Source organism: Manis pentadactyla, chromosome 13 (assembly GCF_030020395.1).
Source record: "Manis pentadactyla isolate mManPen7 chromosome 13, mManPen7.hap1, whole genome shotgun sequence".
Classification (NCBI taxonomy): Eukaryota; Metazoa; Chordata; class Mammalia; order Pholidota; family Manidae; genus Manis; species Manis pentadactyla.
In genome coordinates this window covers 100,081,393-100,093,805 of record NC_080031.1, presented here as the reverse complement: position 1 = coordinate 100,093,805, position 12,413 = coordinate 100,081,393, and the positions used below count along the sequence as shown (strand labels likewise).

The 12,413-nt window shown below is 42.5% G+C and overlaps 1 protein-coding gene and 1 non-coding gene across 5 annotated transcripts in view; both read right to left on the bottom strand.

The window, feature by feature from the left end:
* The window catches only part of MATR3 (matrin 3), a 43,122-nt gene extending 32,012 nt beyond the window's left edge, over positions 1 to 11,110 (bottom strand). For 3 of the 4 annotated variants that reach the window (XM_057490944.1, XM_057490947.1, XM_036897035.2), the window contains exons 1-5: positions 10,994 to 11,110; positions 9,730 to 9,767; positions 8,324 to 8,406; positions 6,861 to 6,957; positions 4,173 to 4,330 (exon numbers count right to left, since the gene is read on the bottom strand). The gene's annotated coding sequence lies outside the window, so the exon portion shown is untranslated. The remainder of the gene's footprint in view (positions 1 to 4,172; positions 4,331 to 6,860; positions 6,958 to 8,323; positions 8,407 to 9,729; positions 9,768 to 10,993) is intronic. The other variant, XM_057490946.1, reaches the window with a different exon arrangement.
* Positions 7,612 to 7,812, bottom strand: LOC118919089 (small nucleolar RNA SNORA74). The gene has a single exon (XR_005027366.1). It is a non-coding gene; the product is annotated as a small nucleolar RNA SNORA74 (small nucleolar RNA).
* Positions 11,111 to 12,413: the final 1,303 nt, after the last annotated feature.

The window sequence follows — 12,413 nt, the reverse complement described above, 5'->3', positions numbered from 1 at the left end:
CTGGAATAAGATACACTGAATAGGTTAGGAATGAAAGTTGACTCACCAATTTTAGCAAAGGACATTTTAGCAAGTAGCATTATGTAATTTTTATTGAAATCAGTTAATTTCAAATATTCTTGAAGTAATCTATGATTCACTTTTCTATGTTGTATTATTATGGAATGGTTTGTTTACAATGTGTATCTATTATAAGTCTTTATGCCCCTAATTTAACAGGTATGCCACTATTTACAGGAAACTAAAATGGGAACCCAACTTCACTCTTCTGAACATGTAAATCTTTGAGGAATTTTTAAATGTTTTGATATTCTTATTCTGATCCTCACTGAACACAGTTTAGAAGGGCACACATTGAAGAACTATAATAAAATGTGATAAACTCTATCAAAGGGCAAGACTGGGTGTGGGGATGTGTGTGACCTATTAAGGCCTTCCAGGCCTTTGAAAAAACCTAAGAGATTCATGGGTGATATGGGAGGAAGACTCAAGAAGATGGGGACTCCTTTTAAAGCAAGGCCAAAGGCTATGTCTGTTCTGTGTATGTTAAGAACAAAAGAAAGCCTTCTCAAGCTATAGTAAAAGTGGCCAAGACACCGATGGCCTGAAATAAGGTATTTGGCATCTGGCATAGATTTAAGAGACCAGAAGAAGACAGGCGTTTTGGCCCCTGAAAGATGTTAGTCTGAATGAAGCTGATAACTGAAGAAGCAAGTATTTATGAGAATTAGTTGGGAAGACTTGAGGCACCATACATGAAAGCCCCAGACCAAACACTAGCTTTGGAGCCAGATTAATTAAACGCCACAGTAGTTCCTGGACCTATTCACTGTGTGACCTTGACTAAGTAACAGCCATCAGTCATGTACCTTGCAGGGCTGTTGAAAGGACTGAGACATGTAGAATGAATTCAGTTCTGGCACACTGGTTAACATGCAGTAAATTTTGTCAATGTCTTATGGTGCCACATGCCCAACAGTATATTTACATGAATATCCTAAAATGACAAAACTATAGTTTCAAAGGTTATTCATTTGTATAGTCCCAGAGTATCTTAAAAATTATCCACTTAAGTCTAGTTATAGCCTAAGTTTTAATCTAGCACATACTTGTCAGTGTAATGACTGCTAGTAAGAAATGTTCTGTAATTAAAATTTTAAGATGTTTTACAAATTTTCCTAACTATAGACATTTACAGATTACCAAAAAAAAGTAACAAAAGCTCACACATATATTTTAGTTAACAAATGCCTCAAGTTTGAACAAACCCTCTGCAAATTCATTATTTTAATTTAATACTTCTTGAGGCTAAATTTAGTTTCTAATAGCTGTGCAGTATGTTGTATCTCTAGGGCCCACTAGCAAATAATTTGGAAATTGGACACCTTTGCTTTTATGACTTTTTGTTTCAAAATGTTAAAGAAAAGAAACAGCACTTTTGTTACCCTTACTTACTGGGTTAAGTAAGGGTAACAGTGAAATTATTGAAAAAGCAAGCTATGCCTAAGGCCTTAATCTATTTTGGGTACATTATTAACATTTACCAGCTGAAGGTCTTTAGTCAGCTGTCAGTAGAATTGAGGCTGCTTAGCTGTATGGGAATAAAGTGGGTAAATAATACCTTCAAAGGACCCTTACATGGCATCTGTCTTGCTCTGTGGTAAAACATGGTGTAATGATATATATAAGCATTCAGATACTCAGACCAAGTGGCTTCTCTGCAGAAGTATGGTCTGAGCTGGGATCTCAAAGTAGACAAAGTGAAGAAGATGGAACCAGGAAGAGAAACAGCATGTGCAGAGCCCTAGCAGCAAAACGCTTATCAAGGACTGACAGAAACCAGTGTGGCCAGAAGGGAATCAGGGTTGTAAGGATGAGAAGGTGAGAGAGGTAAGGGCTAGCCCGTGCAAGGCCAGACAGGCCATGATAAGGTGAGCAGGGCTGGGTCTTGTTCCTAACTTATCCCTAATGTCTAGTATAGAGTTCAGTTAGTAAAAGCAATAAACCCAAAGGGTGAGTTAAATGACCAGCCCTCGGACCAGAGATGTGATCAGCATAGGTTACTGTCTCTTCCTCTAATTCAGCCCTGGAGATATTAGACAAGTAAGAGAGAAGTTAGGGTATGAGGAGTCCTCTGGAAGAACAGATCTCAAGTGGGTCCTGCTACACAGGGACAAGAATTGGAAGCCCAGTGTAGAAAAGAGTAGACGGTGCCGTAGGAGCTGGGATAGTATAGGCTGCGACAGAACTTCTCCGTTTCACCTTTTCCCCTTCCTGTTCACTGCCTCATGTCCAACCCACCTCTGGCTGGGGTGGCCAGCACATTGTAACCTGAGCCCCTCGAGTTCTCCTCTATAGAGATTACACTGAGGGGAGGGCGAAATTCCACCATCTGCCACTCTGGTGAAGTCCAGATTCTAACTCAGAGGCTCTGTGCCTTGAGGGGATCTTCACTCTCCAATTCATTAGGACACTAGGGCTGGGGCTTGGCTCCTTCCTTCTAACAGCAGCTGATACCTTGACTGTGAGCTCACAGGATAAAAATAATCAGTTATTTAGGGACTATAGCATTTGCGACAAAACAGTCTCAACCATTATTCCAGATGTAAGAGAATAAACAAAGACCATGGAATAAAATGTGTTGAATACTGAAAATATAATGTTTATAGAATATAGGGGGCAGTGAACTAAGGATCCTGGTTAGCATACGTACGTATTTCATTGTTCTGTTAGCGGATAGGGCCTTGAAGCAACAACAAAACACCTCAGTATCAAAAGCACATCTAGTGTCCAGACCTTGGTTCATACCATTCTCCAATAAAGGAACCAGGGCTCCTTGGATGATTAGTTGACTCTGGGATTGGAACAGGAAAGATACAAGATGAGCCTGGAGCACGTAATAGTGCCATAAGGCGCCTCTCAGTGCTTAAAAACAACAATTCCACAATGAGTCTACGAAGAGTTCCCAATGGCCAAAGCTGGAACAGTGAACAAAGTAAGTATTATTGGATTATTTCCCAAGGTATAAAATAAATATCCATATATATTTAGTGGCATAAATAAATTGAATAAATGGAGAAACGACCAATTCTTTCTGAAGAGTTCCAAGTAACTTATGTAGACATTCCACCCTCAAGGAAAGCACAACTCCCCTCTCAAGTGTGGGCTGCACATAGTGACTTCACTCCAAAGAGTACAGTATGGGGGTGGGGAGGGAGGGGAGAGAACTTTACAGTGGTGAGACACAGGAAATAAGGCTTCAGCCAGGTGATCCAGGTTATATCTACAGTAGGCAGACATGCTGATAGTATATACACTAGACATGTGATGAGAGTGGCACCTTAATTCTGTGGTCTTCCTCTCAAAATCCCTTAAGCCCAGCGTAATCATGAGAAAAACCCAATTCTAACTGAGACTTTCTACAAAATACCTAACTCAAAACTCAAGGTCATCAAAAACAAGGAAAAGTCGAAGAAGTTGTCGCACCCAAAAGGAGCCTGAGAAGACATAACTGAATGTATAGTATCTTCAGTGGGGTTCTGGAACAGACAAAGGGCATTAGGGAAAAACTAAGGAAATGCCAGGGACTTTAGTTAATAATAATATATTGATATTAGCCCATTAATGGTGACAAGTGTACTGTACTATAATTATGATAATAGTTAATTAGTGTATTAGTATCAATATTAGTATGGGGGAAACAGAGTGGGGCACATGGAAACTCTTTATTATCTTAGTGACTTCTCTATAAGATCTACAACTATTCTAAAATAAAATAAATGTCAAGGTCCCTTTTAACACCCCTTTCCCAGGTGGTAAAGTCACCCTTAACAGCAGGACACAACATCCTCATACCTCAAAGGGCTTTTTTACTGGAGAATAGGGAGGCCCAGAGAAACAGGGGTTCCTTTTGAACCAGACCTTAGGATACTAAATTGACAAATATATGACCCAGCAAATTGGCTCATTAAGTGTTCCTAAATAGTAGTAAAGAGAAAAATGCTGCTAAGCAGACATTCTAAGTATTACAGTTGATTTGTTAATTCAGTGAAATTGTTTTCCAAGAGAATTATCGACAGGTCCATTAACTGGAGCTGTTCATAAAGCATCAATTAAACAAGATCCACAGGAGTCACTGTCATCTTTTAAAGTTCTTAATTAGTTGCTCTTACCACATTGCTTTGTGTGAACTCCTAGGCACTGATCCACCTTTTTGTGTCCCTTTGGGGCCGGTAGAATTTATTCCTCTGGTTTTGTTCTCCTCATTAAAATTTGAGACATGATCCAAAACTTCAATGCAAAAGTCTAATGACAGCAGTTTCTGTCAACCCTGAAAGAAGAGAAGTAATTTTGGTGGGGGTGAGGATTTAATAATATGGGTAACTGCTGAGCCACTGTGTTGTATATTTGAAACCAATATAAGATTGTATATCAACGATACTTCAATGAAAAAAACAAAGGGGTAATAATCTATTGACATGTGCCAGAAATAGCATTCAATACGTGGGGACCCCTACTCACCCTGTTTTAGTTTTTTCCTTTTACTATGGTTATAGGACTGGGGCCTGAAACTTCAGCAGAGTAATGAAGAGGGGAACCTGTGTTTACTAACGGCCACCTATTGCAGGTGGTGGCAGCTTGGGTATTTATACACCAATAAGCCGGCCAGTCCAATTTCAGTTTCCATCACAGCATGGGAAAAGGATAATAGAGAAAGGGAAAGAATTACTAAAAAGCTACTTTAAATATTTCACTTCATTTTCTTAGACTCAACAGGAAATAAAAAATCAAATCAACAGGGAGTCGTAGGTGACTAATTAACTTCACTTATCAAGTAGGAAATCCCATTAATTTATTTTAATGTGGATGATTAAGCCATTGAAACCTCTTGGGGTACTAAACACAGGCAAACACCAAATGAATGATCCCTTTTCAAGTAGCAACATGGCAGCCTCTATCTGTACCTGGGTAGCCTTACCAGGGTCAGGAAGGTAATCTGTATGCTCAGAGGACCTGAGATCCCAGATTTTAAACCCCAGCTACTCATATTAAACACTTTCCTCATTCCCTAGGAGCCATTTCTACTTCACTATACCTAGGACTGAGGTTGTAATGAGGCTCTGCTTGAAACTGAGGACTGCTGTTCATTCATAGAACTTCTCCCTTTGGTGTAAATTAAAAGTAGAAAGAACCCCTATGATAAAAGTAACCCATGCAAAAAATATACATAACACCAAACTCAGACTATTCTATTCCTCATAATTTACCAAAGTCACCTTAGTCCTCTGAAAGATGCAGAATGTTAAGGCTGTATGATAAAACTTGCTATAGGCAAGGGTATTAATAACACAGAATTTTTCAGGGAGACATGTTGGTACCGGCCACGAATCTGTCACTGATGAGCTATCAGTTCTCAAGGCTTGAGTTTCATTTCTAGAACAGGGGTCAGCAATAGCCCACAGGCCAGTTCTGGCCTGCCATCCGTTTTGGAAAGGCCCTAGAGCTTAAAATGACTGGGAGAAACTTTTTCATTTTGGTGACACTGAAGATGTTATGAAATCCCAATGTCAGTGTCCATGTTTTCTTGGAACCCAGTAATGTATATTTGTTGGCATACTGTCTATAACTGCTTTCACACTGCAACTGTAGAATTGGGTAGTTGCCCTAAAATATTATCTGGCCCTTTATAGGAAGTTTATGAACCCCTGCTCCAGAACAGCCGTGTGTATTAACCTTCTGCGTTGGTGGAAATGTTCTCTAAGCTGTCCAATATGGTAGATACTGAGACAAAGAACTGATTTTATTTAATTTTTGTTAATTTAAATAGCCACATGTATTGCAGAGCAGAGTCTTAAAAAATGAGGGTTAAGTCTGGAACTTTAGGTTACGCATTCTTCTCTAAAAGTCTGATACCCTCCAAATTTTTTTAGAATTTTAAGTTTTTCTACCCATAAAGAAAACCTCATTCCTCCTTTGCTTTTCCTTTCCTGTTACATTACTACCATACTCTCAACAATTCTGACACCAGATATGTGTGAGTTTTTCTCATACCAAGCAAATCTGTTACCAACTGTGTGTCCTATAATTTAACTCAATTTTGACACCATCTACAGCCAGAGATACTGTCAGATCCCCCAGGTTCAGGACAGAGTCCAATAAGATATCTCCATGTCCCCCCTTCAGTAGCCAATCACAAGTCCAGGTTGCCTGTGCTTCTGATCAATCAGTTATAATCAGAGGGTCCCACAACCCCCAACTTGAGTTTAATCTGCATAGTAGCTCACAGAACTCAGAAGTTTACTTACTGTTTACCAGTTTATTATAAAAGGATATGGTAAAGGATACAGATGGACATCTACATGGAGGGGAAGCACATGGCAAGGTATTTGGAAAGGGGTGCTGAGCTTCCGTGCCCTCTCTGGGTGCACCACTCTCCCAGCACCTTTGAGTGTTCAACAGCTTAGAAGTCCTCTAACCCCATAATACCTAGATTTTTATGGAGGCGTCTTCATGCAGACATGATCAATTACTCTATTTCCAGCCCATCTCTCCCTTTTCTGGAGAATGGAAGTGGGCCTGAAAATATCAAGTTTCCAACCCTTGCTTCATCTTTCCAGTAACCAGCCTCGTTAGAACAAAAGACATTCCTGTCACCAAGGAAATGCTATGGTACTTAGGAGTTCAGTGTCAGAAACCAGAGTCAAAGACCAAATATTAGAACAAAATATGTTCCTAGCACTCATCACAGGAAATTACAAGGGTTTTAGGAGCTCTGTGTCAGGAATGGGAGCAGAGACCAATAATAATGCTTTTTCTATTATTTCACCCATCTATGCAGAAGCAAGTTAATTAGAACTTACATGACAAAAAAATACACATTACTTATCCTGGTGTCACACAGGGCTGTCAGACATCTGAGGTCCTGATGGAGCAAGTTCCTCACTCAGGTGAAGGCACCTGGGATTCAAAAAGGAAAGGAATGACAGGCTGTCCCTAATATAGGGTCCTTTTCTTTTCCATTTTTTATTAAGGAATTTTTTTTGTATCTTTAATATACAATCACATGAGCAACACTGTGGTTTCTAGACTCCCCCCCATTATCAAGTCCCCACCACATACTCCATTACAGCCACTGTCCATCAGCGTAGTAAGATGCTACAGTCACTACTTGTCTTCTCTGTGCTATACTGCCTTCCCCGTGGCTCCCCTACGTCGTGTGCTAATCGGTCGTGTGCTAATCGTAATGCCCCTTATTCCTCTTCTCCCTCCCTTCCCACCCACCTTCCGCAGTCCCTTTCCCTTTGGTAACTGTTAGTTCTGTGATTCTGCTGCTGTTTTGTTCCTTCAGTTTTTTCTTTGATCTTATACTCCACAGATGAGTGAAATCACTTGGTACTTGTCTTTCTCTGCCTGGCTTATTTCATTGAGCATAATACAGGGTCCTTTTCTTTTTTATTTTGATATAATTAATGTACAATTACTTGAACAACATTATGGTTACTAGACTCCCCCTATTATCAAGTCCCCCCCACCACATACTCCATTACAGTCACTGTCCATCAGCATAGTAAGATGCTATACAAATTCAGGGTCCTTTTCTAAGAGAAAAAATTTGTTTGCACCCAGACCAGGACCAACTCCACAGGAGGAGTTACTCCACTCTCAGAGGTACAAAACACTGCCCAAAGGTACGCAGCCACAACACCAAAACAGTGCTTGAAGCCAGCCCTCAACAAAGGCAGCATTTGCTCTTCCAACAGTGTAACACCATCCAAGGCATCATAGCAGCCTGGACAGCTGACAACCGCTGGATGACTCCTGAACAGCTTTAATTGTTTCAGATACCCAGGCACCCTAGGTAGAAAACATAGGCAGATATCCCCATAAAATGAACATTAACTGCAAAACAGAGACCTGAAAGCACTAAGTGCAGACCCTGCTGCCAAATCCTTTAAACAAATAGGTAACAGGAATCTTTCCCGTGCCTTCAGTCACTTTATATCCAACATTCAGAATTCCTGCCATGTGCCAGGCGCTATGCTTGGGATCTAGCAGTGAGCTAGGCAGGATATATTATCCTTTCCTTTGCAGAATATACAACTCCTTATAAGTCCCTCAGATGAAATGATACAGATATCTCCAAAATCCTAAATGCTTTCAGACCATAACTGCCAAAATTCCGCTCAGCCTTTCACTGCCCATAGTCTGAATTTGCTGGGGGCAAATATAAGTGATTTTACCTCTGAATTGTTTCCTGATGGACACCAACTAGCAAACAGGCCTGGCATGAAGGTGGTCAATGTTGGAATGAACAGACATTTACCTGAAAACTCCATATACAGACGGCCACTCGCCACTGATTTCCTCTCTTCAGGAGGGCCAAGGATGCCCTCCTTTCAATTCATCCTAAGAAGGAAAAGATTTTACTGTTCAACACCCCAGATTAAAAAACAGCAGCTCCTAAGGCTGCTTTCCCATAGTGATGGAAACAGAATGCTCTCTGCCATTTATGATTTAACATATTTAATTTTTTTGATTTAACATATTTTTAATACCCTCAAGATTTTATTTCCCATTTTGCCTTTTTCTTGCCCACGATTACCATTAAAGCTAACCATCACCCAAGCTCTCTAGATATCGCTAGTCTTAAGACCTGACATGTAAAAGGCTCTTCACAATGAACATGAGGTATTCACACAAAGCACACTCAATACTTGGCTAGGAGATCCTTTCAAGGGAAAGCCAAATGATAGAACAAAACCAGCTCTGATAAGTAACTCCCCCACCTTCCAACATCCTCACCGGTTCCTCCTATGGAAACTAGCATGTCCCTTTTCACAGAAGCAGCAACTAAGTCAGCCCTATTGGGAGTCTCCTGCGTCACCCTGAGTGATAAATGTTTGCTTAGAACTGAGAAGCATCTCAGAAAATTAGCAATCCAAAAGCAAAACCACCACAAAGGTGACTCAATACGTACTGCTCCAAAGGGGCAACACCTCTGCTCACTTCTGAAAATCAGTGAAAGACCAACACAAATAAACTGTCAGCCTTAAGCAGAAATCTGTACAGTTGTTGCTATGCCTACTGCCTAGAGCCCATCAATTGGTGCTTTTATATTTTATTAAGGAACCACAGAAAAATGCCCATACTTTTAAAGCAAATTCACATCAACATTTCCCAAATAAAGCATTCCTATAAATATAACAACAGCTTTGAAATCCTTCTGCCAAGCTTTCATCTTGACTAACTTTATATGATGGGGAAGTGGGAGCCATGCACTCTGATTTCAGTGAAATTAGCAAAAAATCCCATCAACTTCCCTCTGTAAGGCCTCTTGTGAGCACTTGGTGGGCATTCAAAAAATAAAAGCCTGACTTTCCCCCTCTACTTATAATTCTTCCATGGCTTTATTTACTTTTGCTGTTTCCAAGGTGTGATTCAAGTAACTTCATACTAGTCAAACCTGTTCAACCAGAACCACTCAGAAGGATCTGGATTTTTAGATTTCTCCCTACCAAGTCATGCTCTTTAGGATTTAACCTTAATGGATAAACAACTATGCTGGCATCCCGGTATAGTTAACAAGAGAGTCGGCATGAACCAAGCCCAGAATGCCAACCAGCTACAGGCTGCTGTTCTCCCAGCAGTGTAACACTTGCCTAGGTACAAGGCAACCTAGGCAGCTGCCTACGGCTGGGGCCAAAGATAGGCTAATGGAGTTGTACTCACCTGGGGCTGCATCTGTCCAAAGTACACAGCTGGCCCCTCTGCAATCAAAGCACTCCAAGTTAGAGTCAGCCAACAGTTAGTGAATGAACACTTGTGGGGAGTTCAAGACCCCTGCCCTCAAAACCCTAAAATGTGGTGGGGCCTCAGCCCCAGAAATATGAGGGCAGGCAATAAAATAAACAGCTTCTCCTTGGAAAACTTTTTTGTCACATGTTATTATTTCTGTGCCACAGCAGTTCAACAGGGGAAAATTGGTGGTTTAGTGAACAAGTGCCAGGAAGCTTCACTCTTATCACTTAAAAGCCAAGCGCACAAGTAACTTAACCTCTCTGTATCTCAGTCTTCTCACTTGTAAATGGGTATGTTATTAATAGTACTCTGTACACAGGATGTTTGGAAGATTTAAATGGAATATAAACTAAGCCCATAGGATAATAAGTAGTATAGAATGGGCACTCAGAAAACTTGCTGTTATCAGGAGCTACATTCCAGGCAAGGAGGTGAATAGGGATGAGAAAAGAGGGACGATTACCCTGGGAGGGGAATGGGCAGTAAAAATTGGAAAGGCTGGTTAAAACTAGATTGAGGACGGCCTCAATTATGGGACCTCTCAAAGAACAAAAGCAGCACTTTAGAAAAATAACTGGATGCAATAATGGGTGTGAAAGGAATGGAGGTTGCCATTTCTAGCAACCACCTCAATTACTGATGGAAAGCAATAACCAGAATGTTTGCAAGAATGTAGAATACTCCTACCCATTCACCCTTATAATTTACCTTGTTTATTTAAGGTTAGGGTATCATCTTAAGACCATGCCTTTTCCCAGTCATCCTCTAATTTCACTCCTAACCGCCTCCAAACAATTTAAGGGAAAAGGAAAATGAAAGGGACTTCTTATTCAGGTCTAAAAAGCAATCTAAAATAGCCTGCCCCTTCAGGGACTTGGGCTGAGGGGGCTGACTAAGCTCCACCCTGATACGTGCTCATCACCAAATCATCTCAAGTCCGTGGCCCTGGAGCAAGGAGCTCCGATCCGAGACCAGCTCTAGGTGACTTCAGGGACAGGAGGGATGGTAGAAAACTGGGGAAGGCCGACTCCTGGGCTACGATGTCCCAGCGTCTCTTCAAGATGCCCTCCAAACCCGGGATCACTAGGGAACGAACCCCAGTTTCGCCCCGTGCTTCCGAAGAAGCCTCCCCACAGCTGCCTCTCGCCAGGGGCTTCTAACCGCCAAGGCTTCTCTCCACCTGGGCCTTACTCACCCGCACGTGTCCGGAGCTCGGCTCCGGCGTTCCAGCCCCGGCAGAGGCCGCGTGGGAAAGGACGGCCGCGAGCCGGAGAAAGGTCCGCCCCGGGGCCAGCGGGCGGGGCTTTAAGCGGGCGGGGCTCCGGAAAGCCCCGCCCAGGAAAAGGAGAGTTTAGAAAAGTGAGCGCAGTGGCTGGAGAAAGCGTGGTCCGTGAGAGAGCTAGACGCCACAGGGGAAGGGGTGGAATCTGGGTCAGGGCTACATATATCTGACTCCCCATCCCACTTGTTTGCTACTTACGGAAGGAAGGGGCTCTGGGTGTGGAGTGGTAAAGAAAACCTGGTGTGTCCTACTCGTGCCTCGCTCGCTGCCTGCCCGCACGGAGCGCCCCGCCCCCGGGACGCCGCTTCTCGCATTTGCGGCGCCTTTCGGTTACTGCAGGCTCAGCCCACGCTTTTTCCCCTTCCCACACAGATTCTCTGGCTTTCTCCAGCAGCGCTGTCACTCGCTAACGGATCGTCCACCCACGTAGATCGGCTTGGTTTTCGCGACCTCTCAAGGAGGTTTTGGGGTGTATTATGCCCTTCACTCCAATAGTCTAACCCTTGGGAACACATTTCTAGAAATTTCTAGAAAAATTTCCCCGTAGTGGGATCCTTAGCTGAGCTGCAGCAGCTAAAGACTACTGGCGTTCTCTGCCAGATGTGCCTTGCATCGTGGCACAACCAACCAATGAGGCCACATCCTTAGTCTGCACAGATTGCCCACAGGTCACCAGCATCTTTTAAAAACACTAAAACTTCCCTCCCCCACTAGATGGTGGCAACATGATTTTGTCCTGCTGAACAGTTGAAGCCGGGGCTTAGACGGGTAAGGCCTGGCTGCAGTGATTCCTAAATTCATTTCCAAACTTTAGAGCATCACCCTGCCTAGCTCCCCCAGCATCCTACCACTCTGCTGATCTATTGCATCTGGCACCTTTGCCAGGCAAGCCCCTGGAATCAGCCACTGCCCTTGGCATCTGCTAACATGTTTTATTATCTTTTCTCAGCTATTTCATAATGAAAAAAATGTGCATCCTGTCAATCTCCCTACCAAGTCATGCTCCTTAGGATTTAACCTTAATGGATAAACAACTATGCTGGCATCCTGGTGTACTAACAGTGTACCCTCGAGACCTCTGCTGAGAAAGCCCAGAGCCCTAAATTAATTCCATCATGAGACCCTAGGCTCTAAGGCCAGGGAGCCACTGAAGAAGCAACATGAACAAATCCTCTCCAGTTTTGATGGAGCTGTACACAGGTTGTGGTTGGGAAAGGCTTATGTAAATACAGTAATTAAAAAAGTCACATGATCTGTGTTGGGCTGGTAGGCAGGAGCTCTGCTTTGCAGTTAAATAGAAATGTGGCTGCAGACTGCTGCCATAATCAATGCC